The sequence below is a fragment of the Sceloporus occidentalis genome, unplaced genomic scaffold (assembly GCF_023333645.1).
Source record: "Sceloporus occidentalis isolate IW3139 unplaced genomic scaffold, rSceOcc1.0.p SCAF_186, whole genome shotgun sequence".
NCBI lineage: Eukaryota > Metazoa > Chordata > Lepidosauria > Squamata > Phrynosomatidae > Sceloporus > Sceloporus occidentalis.
This window is the reverse complement of record NW_028317166.1, coordinates 1,613,935-1,629,814: the sequence shown is the minus strand read 5'-3', so window position 1 is coordinate 1,629,814 and position 15,880 is coordinate 1,613,935. Positions and strand designations below refer to the sequence as shown.

Sequence of the window (15,880 nt, the reverse complement as noted above, 5' to 3'; positions counted from 1 at the left end):
CTGGGGCTAGTAGAAACTATTGTGGGTAACCACCCTGCAAAATATAAGGGGATAAGTACACTCCCTCCATTATCATCCCCTGCTTTCTGTCACTATATATATATATATAATTTTATGTCCTCTCTCATTACCACACCTGGGAAGCCTAGAGTATATCATTAAATAGATTTTATATTTGAAAAATATCCTTCATACAGCCACAGGGGGGCAAATTGAGAGCAGCAGCACCTTTGGGGAACCTGTTTTTTGGTATGCACTCATAATTTGCAAGACATTTACAGATTAATAAAATACTGATGTTACTTGTTTGATTGTCTACTGTGATTATAAATTAAAAACTTTAGACAAAATAGCTTACTTACTGTTAGCTAGCTGCAGCACTTTGTATAAGCAAACATTGCTCAAGTTAGCAGTTGGGCTGTTTATTAGCACAGGTAAAGACAGATCTTTAATGTTTTGCCAGTTCAAAGGAGTATGTCTCTGCACAGCTTTAGCACAATGTGTTGAAGTAAAACTCAAAATGGAGGCTCATGCCAGCTACCATAATGGGTGGGGTCACCAGGCTATAACAAAATGCTGCCATGTAACAGATAACACTAGTTAACTGACTGCTATGAAATACTACATTTGTTTTCCTGCCCTGCTGGCGTGCAATCTCTAGGGGGGTGGGGTCTGGCAAAATTCGATCTTTGGGGGCAATTTCAGTCAAGCGGCTCCATAATAAAGCTGGCCTAATTTGGAAGCCAATTTTAACAGAAACAGGAATGCAGTAAAACATATAAAAGGAACATGGAAATAAATGACACTGACATACCTCCCAAAAAACCTGTTTTTTTGTGGGGCAGTCACAATTTTACTAGTCAAAGTACTTGCCACACTGACAGTCAGTGTGGTCTTCCCTCCTTCTCACCCTAGCATGAGACATCCTCATACCACGTGCTCAGGACAGGGAAGGAGCACAATACTATGCTGATCACATAGCAAATGAATGGTATGGGTCAGCTAAAATGAATGTGCTCAGGGCTGGCTTTTATTTGTTCAGGCACCCTGTGCAGACCACCCGTATGATGCATCCTCCTCCGTCATCACCCCCAGAGTCCTTTTGTCCCCTCATTCACTGTGCCCCACATCTCTTTTGCCTCCCTCATGTAGTGCAGGTATAGATCAAATAAACAACTCATTGAAAGGTATAGCATTGTAGGTATAGATCAACTGAATAACACCCAAACCAGCCTTGCAGGTATAGATCAACTAAATAATACATACAAACCCTGTATTTGCAGGTATTAATAAATAACATGTGGAAACATTGCATTGCAGGTATATATCAACTAAATAACACACAAACCCAGCCCTAAAGGTATAGATCAACGGGGGATCACATGTAAATTTAGCATTGAAGGTATAGATCAAATAAATAATGCATGGCTGTGCCCTAGTACCCAGATAACACACATAGGATGTGCTCTGGCACCCAGATTGCACACATAAGAGTTGCCCTGGAACCCCCATTGCACGCATACGACTTTCCCCAGCACCCAGATTAGCCTCATAGGACTTTTTCCTACCTGTGTCATCTTTGCCCCAAACAGACTGCCTGTGCCATCTTTACCCCCAAACAACCTGCCTGTACCATATTTGTCACCCACTTACACATCCATGCTATCATAAACTCATACATACAGTTGTGCGAACAAGAAAGTACTCTCTTTGAATTCTATGGTTTACATATCAGGACGTAATGACAATCATCTGTTCCTAAAAATGACCTATTACACTTAGTCAATAAGAAAAAAGCCAAAATGGAGAAGCCATATGTAGAAAACTAAACCCTTACTGCTACCATATGAATTAAGATGCTAAGTAGAAGACAGGTACTGCTTATCAAATGCCATTGCTGCCCATCAATCTGGAAAGGGTAATAGGACATTTCCAAACAATTTTAAATCCATCATATTACAGCAAGAAATGACAATCATCGCGAGAGTGGATGTCCCAGCAAACTCCCCCCAAGGTTAGGCTGTGCAATGCTCAAAGAATCTCAGAATCTACAGGCCTCTGTTAATGTGTTAAATGTTAAAGTTCATGACAGCACAATTAGAAAAAGACTAACCAAGTATGGTTTGTTTGGAAGGGGTGTCAAGAGAAAGCCTTTCTGCCTCTCTTAAAAGAACATGGCAGCACGGCTTAGGTTTGCAAAATTGCATCTGAACAAACCAGAAGACTTCTGGAACAACGTCTGTTGAACAGATGAGACCAAAGTGGAGATGTTTTCCCATACTGCACAGCGCCATTTTTGGCAAAAATCAAACACAGCATATCAGCACAAACATCTCATACTAACTATCAAGCATGGTGGTGGAGGGGTAATTTGGTCTTGTTTTGCAGCCACAGGTCCTGGGACCCTTGCAGTCATTGAGTCAACCATGAACTCCTCTGTATACCAAAAGTATTCTAGAGTCAAATGTGAGGCCATCTGTACTACAGCTAAAGCTTGGCCGAAATTGGGTTTTGCAAATGGACAATGATCCCAAGCACACCAACAAATTTACAACAGAATTGATGAAAAAGTAAAGAATCAAGGTGTTCGATGGCCCAGTCAAAGTCCAGAACTCAACACAATTTAAATGTTGTGCCAGGACCTTAAGAGAGCTGTAAAAAAATGCCCTCTAAAATCTCAATGAACTGAGGCAATGTTGTAAAGAAGTGGAATAAAATTCCTCCACAACAATGTGAGAGAATGATAAAGTAATACAGAAAATAATTACTTCAAGTTAATTGCTGCTAAAGGTGGTTCTACAATTAAATTATAAGGTGTACTTAGTTTTTCACAGATGGCTTCTCCATTTTGGCATTACTTTTTGTTGAATAAATCATGGCATGATGCAATATGTTATGTGTTCATCTGAGGTTGTATTTACCTAATTGTTGTTACATACATACATACATACATACATACTCCCTCCCTTCTGTCCGTTCGTCCGCACCTCCTTACCTTTCCTGCAGCTTTCAGTGTGTGAGCAGCCTCGGTTTTACGGCGGAGTCATGTTACGTAACGCCTCATGCCTGTCTCTCTACATGCTGTTTCAAAATTGTTTAGAAAGAGCCCATCCAACCTGGACTGGTATATTATTTGAAAATCACTGATGAGAGGGGTACGAACGACCAATAAAGGGACATTTAACTGATAGAACAGGGAGACCAGTGGGATCTGCAAGGGAAGTTGCAGCATTGGGGTTTTAAAAGTCTGTAGGAGCGGCCAACAGAGTCAATGTGCAGACCCCATATTGCTGGCAGCATCAATACACAAGGGGGGCAGCTAGCTAGGTTTCAGCATGTACTGGCTGACTTGGCATGATAGGAGTGTGATTGCTAACAGCAATCACAGTCCCATCATGCCTAGGTTCCAGCATTTACTGGTTGGATGTGTAAGTGCTGGAACCTAGGCATGATGGGACTGTGATTGCTGTTAGCAATCACACTCCTATCATGCCAAGTCAGCCAGTACATGCTGGTGCAGGGTGGCTGTAAGTGATGTGCAGACCCCATACTGCTGGCAGCATCAATAGGTTGAACTTGATGGACTTTGGTCTTTTTTCAACCTTATGAACTATGTTACTATGTTACTATGATAGGAGTGTGATTGCTAACAGCAATCATAGTCCCATCATGCTTAGGTTCCAGCACTTAGATATCCATGCTATCACACACACTCTCATTCATTCATATACTCATTCATTCACAAATTCATTCCCTCAATCACACATACTCATTCAAACACCCTCCCCACCCCCTTACCTGCACTGTAGCTCCTCGATGCCGCTCACAGACTTCAGCAGGGGGCGCGGCCTCCCTCTGCGTTCTCTGGTACTACACAGAGGAAGCAGGATGTGATGGGATGTCACGTGAACTCTGCTCGGTTCCGATTCCTCTGTGCAGTACAGAAGACCCTCCCACAGGTAAGTAGCAGGGCCGCACCTCGAGGTCTCGCGGGCCGCATTTGCGGCGTTTCTATTGGGGGGTTCCTACGGCCCTGGGGGGGATTTCTTCATTATCGGTCCCCCCCGCATGAGTTACTGGGGGGGATCTGTCCCCCCCGGTTCCTACGCCCATGACTGTGATAGAAGGGCAGATTCTTGATGCCGTTTTCCCGGAAGTGATTGTAAGTGGAATCACTGCTGCTGTCTGCAGAGCTCTGCAGTGACCCCCCCCCACACCTGGATTCCAGTGGGAATTACATCTTTTGTCCTTAAGGAACAGTTTTGTGGAGACATAAAATAACCATTTGTGAACAACTTTGGACTGTTCCAGGTATGTTGAAGTATGTGTGCCAAAGGGTATGTGAGTTCCCTGGGGGGGGGGACTGATGGGGCCACTTGGCTGTAACTGCCCCCTGGGCCAGAAGCTGCCAGCCCTCCCCTATTCTGCATCCTTTCTAAAAGTATAATTCAAACTTTATAATAGTCCTAACACAAAAGTCTCCAATGCTGGTTTTCAATACCCATTAGCCTCTATTTCAAATGTTACTTAACAGGAACGACTTCTTCCCCACTCTAAGAGATTGTCCAGACATAAGAGGTTTACCTGTTAAAAAAAAAACTCAGGAGGTGTAGTTTTTGATAATTTTTGCGGATGCCATCATAGCTCATATACTGACGACAGTTATTACAGGCTCCGGGATCTGGTTTCTTGCTACCAAAATTCTACACTGTGGGCTAAACCAGGGAGAACCATTTTAGATACTAATATTCATATCAGTGAAAACATGATTATATTCCATATTAAGGCATTCAAATAGAAACATATTGCTAAAGTGTTTGGCCTACATTATGTGCTGAAACAGAAAGAATGGAAGAGTTGACCAAATGTAAACTTTTGTGAATGGGAAAGGTGGCAGTGGGCAAGATTACTATTGTACCTAATATTGTTACTGTAATGGATCTCGGTACCCAAGTAAATTTAATCAGATACACTCTATGAAAAAACTATGGCATATGTAACACAACAACATCTTGGCGGTATTGGTATTAATTTATACCATAGCGCAAGTTTGAAAATTCTACCACAAAGTAAAAACTTTGACAGTGGGATTTTGCATAGCTGGAGCCTTGGGAGTAGGGCGAAGCTAGGTCGGATAAGGGCCATGTGTGAGTGTGGGGGAAATATAGAGGTGGCTAGTGGTGTGATAATTAGGAGGGAAGGAGTCCAGTCTAGTAGGACATATAGGGGTGTCACCTCCCCTCACCCTCTTTGAAATTAGTGGCTTGGTAACAGCTTAACGCCTGACCAGAGCAGATTGTATCAGCCATACAGCACTTTGTCATGTTACTAGCTGTTTAATAGCAGCACATTACCTTATAATGGCCGTGTATGTTTCTGAGGGGGGATTATTCAGTTTAAGATTTTATTTGTCTCCTTGCAGCATGAATAAAATAATCCTCCAGTATACTGACAGCCATATGGGATTGCAAGGTTCTTTGGTCTAGGGATAAACCAATTTAATGTTCTGTGAATGGCTGGGGGGTGATTACTCTGCTGTAGGGTACTTATATATAATTTCTATACATATAGGTGTATTAGTAATGCTCCTGCTGCACCTATTTGGATGGAAGATGCCCTGCAATAATATCCAGCGTATTTCTACAAGGCCTTTGCTAAATACCTGGGTGAAGGAATCAGTACCTCAAGGCAGATCTCCAGGAATACTGTGCTGTTGGTCAATGGCAGGAACTCTTGCAAAGTCAAAACTCACTACCTCCACGTGGGCTTTGCTGAGCATTGCTAGGCCTAACATCTGCCAAAGCAAGGGATGAGGGCTAGTTCATTCACCCCTATATAATGGGGAATGGGTTAATGTGTTCTTATAATGTAATATTGTAATGGATTAATAACTTGGCTGATACCTAACAGTCCTCCATTAAATTAGCAAGTGATGTGAAAATGGTGGCTTTTGTATTGGTCAACAGACCTTTAAGAATTTGAACTGAGACAAGGAAACGTAAAGGCTAAATCCCACCTTGCAGTAAAGTGATGAGATTGTCATGTTTTCACATCTTAAGTCCTGGTAGGAAGAATAGTTTCCTTGCCCTTTATGTAATAATTCTTCTAAAGTTCGATCATTAGCACAGCGCCGTTAGTTTTATTTAGAGCATGCATTAAGTTCTGTTCTGATGGGATACATTCCTTGCCTTTAATTCACCTTCTAGCATTACCTTGTGCCTCTGCCTCCGTTCTATAATCAGTTCAATTAATGTTAAAATTGCAGTGCTGTGCCAAAAGCAGTAGTGAATACATGGCACTGCTTCATTCTTGGCTTTCCTTAGGAGGATTGTGTTTTCCTATTTAAACATTTTATCATGTTTTCCATATGAAGCTCCTGTCTAATTTTTGCAAAGTAACCCTTACGAAAAATTACTGCAGTATTACTGCACATTTACTGCACTTTTACTGCAGTATTACTGCACATTTACTGCACTTTTTTTTTATACTGCAAACCTACAGTTGTACTTCAAAGTACTGTAGCTTTATTGCATTTGTACTTCCGTACAAAAATAACTGCAGTACAAATGCAGTAAAAGTGCAGTAAATGTGAAGTAATACTGCAGTAAAAGTTTTTTTTGTAAGGGAAAACATAACTTCCCTGTTGGTTTAAGTTGCTGATTGTGGTATTCTATTCTTCTATAAAAACAATAAAAAAAAAAGGGTTTTAATTTCTCACTATTTAAGGTCAGCGGCTGGTCAGGCACTTCACGCAAAAACGGTCAGGTGACAACCAATGACGTGCCTAGCACGCCATTTCACTTTCTTCGTTTAAACCGTGTTGATGTATGCCTCGAGGTCAAAACCGCCACTGCAAGTGATTTTGCCACTCGCAAGATGGCGGGATGTCTTTTAAAAAAAATAAAGTTGGAGAAGTTGGCATGTTGAATACAGGTACTGTAGGTGATGCCTGTCTAATTGTATTGGGGTCCACACAGACTATCATACCTCCCAACATTTCAAAGTGTGAAAGGGGAATCATGGGAATTTTAGCTGTGAACTAAAATTCCCATGATTCTTAGCCAGCCTGGTGTCCACCATAATGCTGGCTGAGCATCATTGGAAGAGTAGTCCACAGCAGCAGAGTTTTTTTTAATTAAAAAAGGCTAATGTTAGCCTTCCTCCCAGGACCCCTACACACTGCCTTTACACACACCTGGCCATAAACACACATATACTGCCTTTACACACACATATATACACATACACTGCCCTTACACACAATTGCCCATAAACACACATATACACATACTCTGCCCTCACCTACACACACACACACTGCCCTTACACACACACATATACACGTACACTTCCCTTACACGCACACATATACACTGCCCTTACAAGCACACATATACATGTACACTGCCCTTACACGCACACATATACACTGCCCTCACACACACATACACGTACACTGACGTCATATCCCGCCGCTAGGCATTATTTGCCGGCGGGTAGTGATTAGGGAGCAGTAAAGCGAGTGACAGACCTCGCGCTCCCTAATGTTGAGCCGACTACAGGGAGATTGCGATCTCTCAGCTAGTCTGCAGGTTGCCCCCCCCCCCACAGCTGCACCTGAGGTGAGTACAGATCTCGCCTCACCCTTCTTAGGCGGGACAGCAGGACAGAGACCCAAAATCGGGACTGTCCGGCCTAAATCGGGACAGTTGGGGGGCATTGACTATGATTTGCATTCCGTACGGCTGGCTGTTTTATTTACAGATAAGAGCCCATTCCATTAAGCCAATGTTATTAAAAAGAAGTTTAATAATAAAATTTTCATTAAATTGGCTGATTCTTAGCTTTCTGTCCAGAACTGTATTGTAAAATATTCCTTTGGCCTTCACCTGTAGCCTTGGTAGCACCCTAATACTTATTTGAATATCATTGTTACTTTATTGTCTCAGTTTATCTGTTCATTAACATTAAGCTGAGCATGGTGTGAACTACTGCTACTGGGGAACTAATTTGCTGGGTAGAAAAAAGTTTAATTGGACCTAGTGCTAGACATTTCATGGAAGGATATCTTGTGCCCCTATGGACACTTTGCCTATACATGGTTAGACCAAATGTTTTACTGGTGTATTCTCCTCATCCAGAGGTGAGATGGTTCTGGACCTGGGGCTTGCAGTGGGTGCAGCTACTGCCAGAACTTGTCCAGCTGTCATCTCCTTGGCTCTCTGAATAGGTAAATCATTTGGAGGAGGGAGACAATCTGGGCTCCTGTAATGTTACATTTTTTGTAGGTCTCGCCAAAATAAGGAGCTGAATATCCGCAATCAGGTATTTTTTTAGGCGAGATGACCAAATCATATATTTTTCTGGGAATTTAAAAATGCTTATCTAGAAAGTGGTTAGATTGCATTGTATGCTTCAGTGGCTTTCTCAAAGCCCTTTTAAGCTTTGTTGCACAAAATCTTGGTAGACCACATCCAGTGCTACACCCTGGTCTTGATTTATATTCACTTCCTCAAACAAGGCAAGTGAATTTTCTGCAATGAAACAAATGTCTTACTAATAATATTGTCTTCCAAAATGTCCAAATAAACAGTAGACACATAAAATAAAGTTGCTTTCTGACCATGGGATGGCTGACCATAAGGTGCATAGGGGAAATTAGAATATTAGAATATCCTGGGTTACTACTATCAGGAGCTTTTTGTGTTTTACTTGTGATTACACTAATGGCCACCAGAGGGGAGGAGAGTAGCACTTTACGCATCATTTACACTTTGATTGTATTTAATCTGTGGTCCTTTTGTGGCTTTTCTAAACAGTCTCTTTTGGAAAGTTGCTTAAAAGAGACTGTATAGAAAAGAGAAATACTTAAATTACTTTGGAGGTTTCAATGTATTATCACTTACCCCTGTTTTTCACGCCCCTACTCACCTCTTGATAATCCCCTATTGAAATGTGCCTATTGTTAATCTTTTAGTAGTTGTGAAGCTAATCCTTGTGATCTGGAAACATAACTAGCAATGCTACCAATAAAATATCACTATAATGTATCTTGTTCGCTAAAACACATTGTGAGTATAAATTTTGTGTTCCTTTGTTTATGTATAAACAAAGAACCAACTACATATTTTTTCGTTAGGCCCCTAAAAAACTATAGTCATCCCCAGGACCAGGGATATAGTAATGAGAGGATTTAAAAAATGATCTTCCAAGAGGTTGTCCCAAGGATTTATGGAAACAATTGTCAGGAGGTAATTCATTCAATTTATGTTATGTATAAAAATGGTATCAGAGCAACTAGCTACTTAATAGTCTTCCCTATGGTGCATCCCCACTTGGGAGTGTCTCAAGTTTTAAATCGCTTGTGCAATTACAGAAGAAATATCTCCATCAACATCAGTTTCATCCTGTCCTGTCAGTGGGGGGTGGTTGGTCTCCCTCTAGGCAGTGGCCCTAGGAAGTTCATGGCTGGGCTCACCTTTACATTTGGGGTGGACCCCAAGAGATCTCACAAAGGGATGAAATTACATAAATATCTTGGTACAGAGACACGCCATGTGGCAGGTTATTACATGTCTGCCTGTTCTCCGTTAAGTTGTTTTCAAATCATTTATATATATATGTAATTCCACCCTTTAAGATCTCTTGGGGTCCACCACAAGTATAAAAGTGAGTCCAGATGTAGACCTCCTTGCTCACTTGTGCCTAGAAGGATACCAACTGGAACCCATGACAAGGGGTTCTTGGTTCCTTTATGCAGAGGAAACGTACCGTAACTTGCATTTTGGCTCTGGACTGCCCTTGTGGGCAGGATCAGACTGATATGTTGATGGAGGCAGGCTATTATTAAGTGACTGTCTGTTCTTGATTGAGTTGTCTCCTAATTCTATTTTATGTAATATATTCAGTGTGTCTCAGATTAGCCCAAAAGAAAGCTGAGTTTTTAGTTGTACCTTTTATTGGGCCAAGAAGTAAAGTTACACAATTTTATGGGGCCTCAGAGGTCCTTTATTTGAACTGACAAAAACCTCTGAAGTCCTGGAAGCATACAGAATCTCTCCAGATCCTTCAGATTTCGAGGTTGACGTGGGTGGACTCACCTTTTCAGTTCACTCCACAGGTTTTCTGTGTGGTTCAAGTGTATTTTTATGTATACATATTAGGGAGCATCATAACCATCTTTTTTATATAGAAACAAAAACGTAATTGGTGATTCTATTTTTTTTCTACCTGTACACAAAATGTGTTATTTTTTGTTCACTTACGTGATAAGATAAGGAATATGTTGCTTATTTTTGCTTATGTGGCTGATATTGTTTTGCCTTGGCACTGTAACAAGTCCATGCTTTATTTCAGAAATGCATCCTCGTCAAATGGCATAAACCAGGCAATGCATGCACACATCATAACATGCATATAACATACATTGTATATTATATATCTCACATATGCACTGATTCACACATACACACCGTCACGTACACATAAAGTACATTTTATATTATATTTATATATATCTTACATATGCACTGATTCACATTGCACACACTGTCACATACACATGAAATATATTTTATATTAACCCCTCTATTACCAGACATGAGCAGATTCAGATAATTAACCCATCTATTACCAGACATTATACACACAGTTACACAAACAGGCAAACACAGTCACATACACAGATATCACATCATAATAAGATAATAACTTGCCTAATAGAATAGAGTCATATCGAACGCAGGAACAACCAGCAGTTAGAGAGTCTAATGTCCTTCCTCATCAAACCCATAGGAGGCCTAAATATGGAAAAAGGGAATTTGATAAGTCACCAGATCATAGTCTTTTTTTAGAACAACGCCAACAGACAATTCCCCTAATGAATCGATATTCCCCTTTCGAAAAACGGGTCACATGAAGAGAGAAAGGACATTCATTATCACCAACCCCCAAAAAACAAAGAAGCCTCTTACACAAATAGGAAGTAGAGGCAAAGGCAAGAAGACGCCAGGATTAAACTTTCATAGAAACAAGCCAAGAACTAGTCATATATTTAATTTGAGCAAACTTATTTTAAGTAATGATTAGATATGTTGTCCTAAGGCATTCATTTTGCCCCTACCTGTCTACCTAATCCTTTCCAGTTATACATAAGCAAATTTGCACAGGATGTTACAATTAAACAATGTTTTTGTCTAAACAATACAGAGGAAAAAATAGCAATTTCTAATACTGAACAACAATAAAACGTATACTCCGTTAAAAAATACATTTTACCCAAAATCTATTAATGGCAAATATATAAACTTTTGAGGATCTTGTAGTTTAAGATCTAATTAAGATGCAAACACTACACTCACTCTAAAGTTCAAAATATAAGTCTAGCAGATAGAAAGGCATTACAAATGTTAAAAAACAACCCAGAATTAATTATTAAATCAGCAGACAAAGCAAAGACAGCCGATTTAGACTCTGAAATGACAGTGATACATACCTGATACTCATACATGGGAACTCTCTGTGTTTGAACGGGAAAATTCCAGGAGAAATCGGTGCTTCTCTGGTTCTCCGGGTCAACACCCGAATCCTCTGGGTCACGGGCTCTTGACACGCCCCACTCCCCACCCATTTCCCTTTTAAATGGGGGTGTTTCCCCCAATGTCAGAGGGAACACCCACTCACATGAGAGGGAATGCCTACTGACATCAGCAGGAATGCCCCCAAAGTCAGTGGGACCACTCACCAACAACACCAGGACTGCCCAGCAGGCAGTTCTGGCCGCGTCCTGCAGAAGTTCCCAGGTATGCTGATATTCAAGTAAGATCCCAGTATCACTTATTTTAATTTAATTACATAAACAACCAAAACCCGAGTTTTCATTTCCTACCCAAAAACGTATAACACCCACCTGGCACACCTATTAGTTCAGGAATCAATTATGTCACTTGCAATTTATCTGAGTATATAGATTTGCTGTTACAATCTTATGCTGGAAGAATTAAAATAGGATCCTTCTTATCTTGTCACAGCAGCTATATCATCCCTATATACATGCATTACACACAGTCAGGGACTTTTAGCAATAACTGAAATTTTGAAACAGGATGACACCTTGCCGGAATATAAATTAAAGTTAATCCTAAATGGTATAAATTTCATACCTAATCACAATTATTTTTATTTTCAAGATAAAAGATATTTTATTTCTTTTATGGCATTTTTTGTGTTTGGAAAGGAAGTGACATAGAATTGGAGGTCTTCAAAGATTATCTTAATGATGATAATTTTAATATAAAACTTACTTTTGAGTCCAGTAAGGAATCTATTAAATTTTTAGATGTTACTTTTATGTTAAAAATAATCATTTAGAGACAGCCTATTTCTTTAAAAAGTAGACAGCGGAAGTTATATATATATCAAAGGAAATAGCTGTCATCACAACAAATGGCCGAAAAACATCCCCTTCAGCCAATATAGAAATATTAGGTTTAATTGTTTAGAAAAAAAGTGTGTTTTTAGAACAAAAAAATATATATTTTTGGAAACAAATTATGAGACTAAACTTCTACATGAGGCAGAAGAAAAAGTGTTTATTAGTAGAAAAGGAGAAAGTTAGGTCTGATTGGCCTCATTTTGTTTATTTATAACTAATTTTAACATAGCGGCAAGTAAAATTAAAAACATTTTGAACAAACATTGGCCAATATTACTTCATGATCTGGCCCTGGAAGCATTTTTATCCCCTAGACATAAATTAATTTTCAGAAGAGCCCCTAACATCAAAGATGTCTTATGTCCAAGCACTTTGCAAGTTAAAGATTCAAGACATGATAGCTGGCTAAAGACTAAGCCTCAAAAATGCACAGCCCATATTAAATTAGTTAGGAAACAAACACTTTAAATCTAACACTACAGAACAAGAATTTACAAAAAAAATGTTTTATTAAATGCAACACCCCATGGGTGATCTGTCTTATCCAATGTGGATATGTAAGTATAAAAGATAGTATGAAAACCAGTAAGAGGAGTAGAATGTATAAAAATAATGGTGAATTGGGACTTTCCTTTGACTCCTGATGAAGCCCAATACGGCGAAACGCGTTGAGTGATGACTTTTGGACTTTGTATTTTATCTTACCAGTACTAGTATCTCTGGTTTTATATACATAATATACTTTTTATTTTATATTTTGAATTATTTTATAGCTGTTTCTTTGATCAGATCCAGCATAGTGATATTGAGTAATAAATACATTTTTATCATACTTACGTTGTGGACAGTCACTGTATGACACACTGTGCACATATGAGCTTTTAACCATCGTTCCACTGGATGGAGGATCACAAAGACAGGACCAGTTTGTGACCAGGCACTACGGGCTTATCTATACCCTCCTGAGTGTAAGTACACTTCCACCATTTGCGTTTTCTGCACTTTGGAACGTTAACACACCATTGGATCTTCTTTGTGTTTTTTCCTTGGATATACATTTCTCATTGTGGACTCCCATTGTGGACCCCCACGTGACCCCTGCTACGCATTAATCAACAGAGAAACACTGTGAGTGCAAATCTGTGACACGCAGGGCACATTATATTTAATTATACGTCTACACTACATACCTCTTTTTTTTCCCATTTTTATTTTGGATTTTCACTGGATGGAATACATGAGCGCCCCCTAGTGTACCTTGGCTTACCCAATGTGGATACAGTATGCAATATGTCAGTCGAACTTACAGACCTTTAAAACAATGCATTTTAGAACATTTGAATTTAATACTTCACAAATCTGATAAACATAGCATTCCAAAACATTTCTCTATGTTTCAACAGTCATCAAGTGCAACCTTCATGGGCATTGAAAGACTACACGATACAGGGAAAAGAGGCAATAAATTCTAAAGATTATGCCAGATGGAAACCAAGTGGATTTTATGAATTAAAAACTTTTCCCGGACTTAATGTTGATTTCGATATAGGCGATATTTCGATATAGGCTTTTTTATAATACTTTTTAATAATATTTTGAATAAATATGAATTCATCCACTTTTTCATGTACTCATCATTTATTCTTACATATACATTTTTTAATTCTTGTATATAGGTCCATATACATTATTTATTTAATTTTTAATATTACTATTATACATATCTAAGTATGTATTTTGGTTTCCTACAGATTCATGCTATTACGTTGTTAGGATAGATAACTAGGTAAAAAAAAAACCTTCCTGCTTTTAGGTCACTATTTATCATCTATATTTTTGTACTATTTACTAATAAATAATATTTATTCTAATTTAATCCAATACTACTAAATTCAAAAGTCATCAAGCTACTATAATCATATCTCACCTAAAATCATGGTTCTATGTTTTTAGAGTGCTAAACTTACTTACTTAAACTATTCCTCCATAGATTTATGCTTTCTTTGCCAATCTGTTTTTAACATCTGTGTCATCTTCATATATTGTCTATTTATCTCTATCTGTATTATAAATTGAACTTTTTTATTTATTTATTAATTTATGACTAACTTATAGATGAGTTATAATTTTGAAAAGGCCAATGTAAATTATAGTTAGTAACGAATATTCTCCCATGTGTTTTAACTACGACAAATGGTTAATTGATCTTTTTAATTAGTACTGGCACTTTTTATTAGCACTAACACTTTAAATACAGAGTTATTTAAAGGAGGACATTTGAATGTTGTGCCATACCCCTGAGGAACCCCTATTAGCGAAACGCGTTACGTGAGAGGAGCTAAGCCCCTACGTTGTGACGTAGAGACTGAGACCTGCTATTGGATCTGAGACCTGGACTTGCTGAAAGGCTGCGCGTTTGTTGGATGTGCCGGCCAAGTGAACTGCTTTGCATTTTCTAGCCAGCAAACACAAATACCCACAAGGATGTTCTAGCCTGGAGCTCAATTACAATCTCACAAGCGCAGATGCATACATCCAAGTCGGGACCACACGCCAGAAAGGAGTCTCATATGCCAGATAATTGCTCCGTATATATTTAAACGGAGCCTGCCTTGTGAGTAGTTTGTAATCATTCAATAAATTATATTTTTTACCCTACGGACTTAGACTATTGAATCTCCCTTGTTTTCTCTTTTGTTTCTCTCTTCGTGGAGCTGCTAACACAAGGAGGGAAACATCAACTGAATCTCCCTATGAATCTTCTTTGATGTTTTTGGAGGATGAAATTTCTTTCTTATGAACTCAATAATATAAGATTGTACTTTGCTGAACTTAAGTATATTTTTATCGATTTATTTATTAATTATTTATATAATCCTATTTATTCAAAAACCTTTCTATATATGTATTACATATTTTTGCACACAACACTTTTGATTTCATATATTATGTTTTCTCATAGAATTTGATATATATATATATATATATATATATATTTATATAGCTTTTTTTGCACACCTTATTTATTAGTATACATTTATATTATATGTATTGCATATTGCACTTGTGATGGCGTAGGCCATATTTCTTCTTTTCTTTATTATATACATTTAGGAGGTTTTTTTTCTACGTACACACACATACCTAGTGCTGGCTGCAACTTACACTGAGGTCAGTATGAAGGACTCAGTCTATCAGGAGAGGCTTCTGAACTCAGGAGAGTTGAGAAGTCTCTCCTGATTGGCTGAGACTTCCTTCACTCAGAATTCTCGTTTCTCCCTGAATTCTGAGGCTGCCTGGGACTTGAAGTCCAATTGTGGACCGTCCTGTGTAATCCAGGACATGTGGTCACCCTACAGTCAGCTCCAGCAGTGGCTTGGAGAAGGTCATAAGGGGGTCTGTTCAGACCTCCGTGCACCGATGTAGAAAGCTTTCCCATTGATTTTA

The 15,880-nt window shown here is 38.9% G+C and overlaps 1 protein-coding gene across 1 annotated transcript in view; it reads right to left on the bottom strand.

Annotated features, from left to right (window-relative positions):
* Positions 1–15,880, bottom strand: part of LOC149278679 (ribosyldihydronicotinamide dehydrogenase [quinone]-like) — a 49,945-nt gene that overhangs the window by 26,204 nt on the left and 7,861 nt on the right. The gene's annotated exons all lie outside the window — the stretch shown is intronic.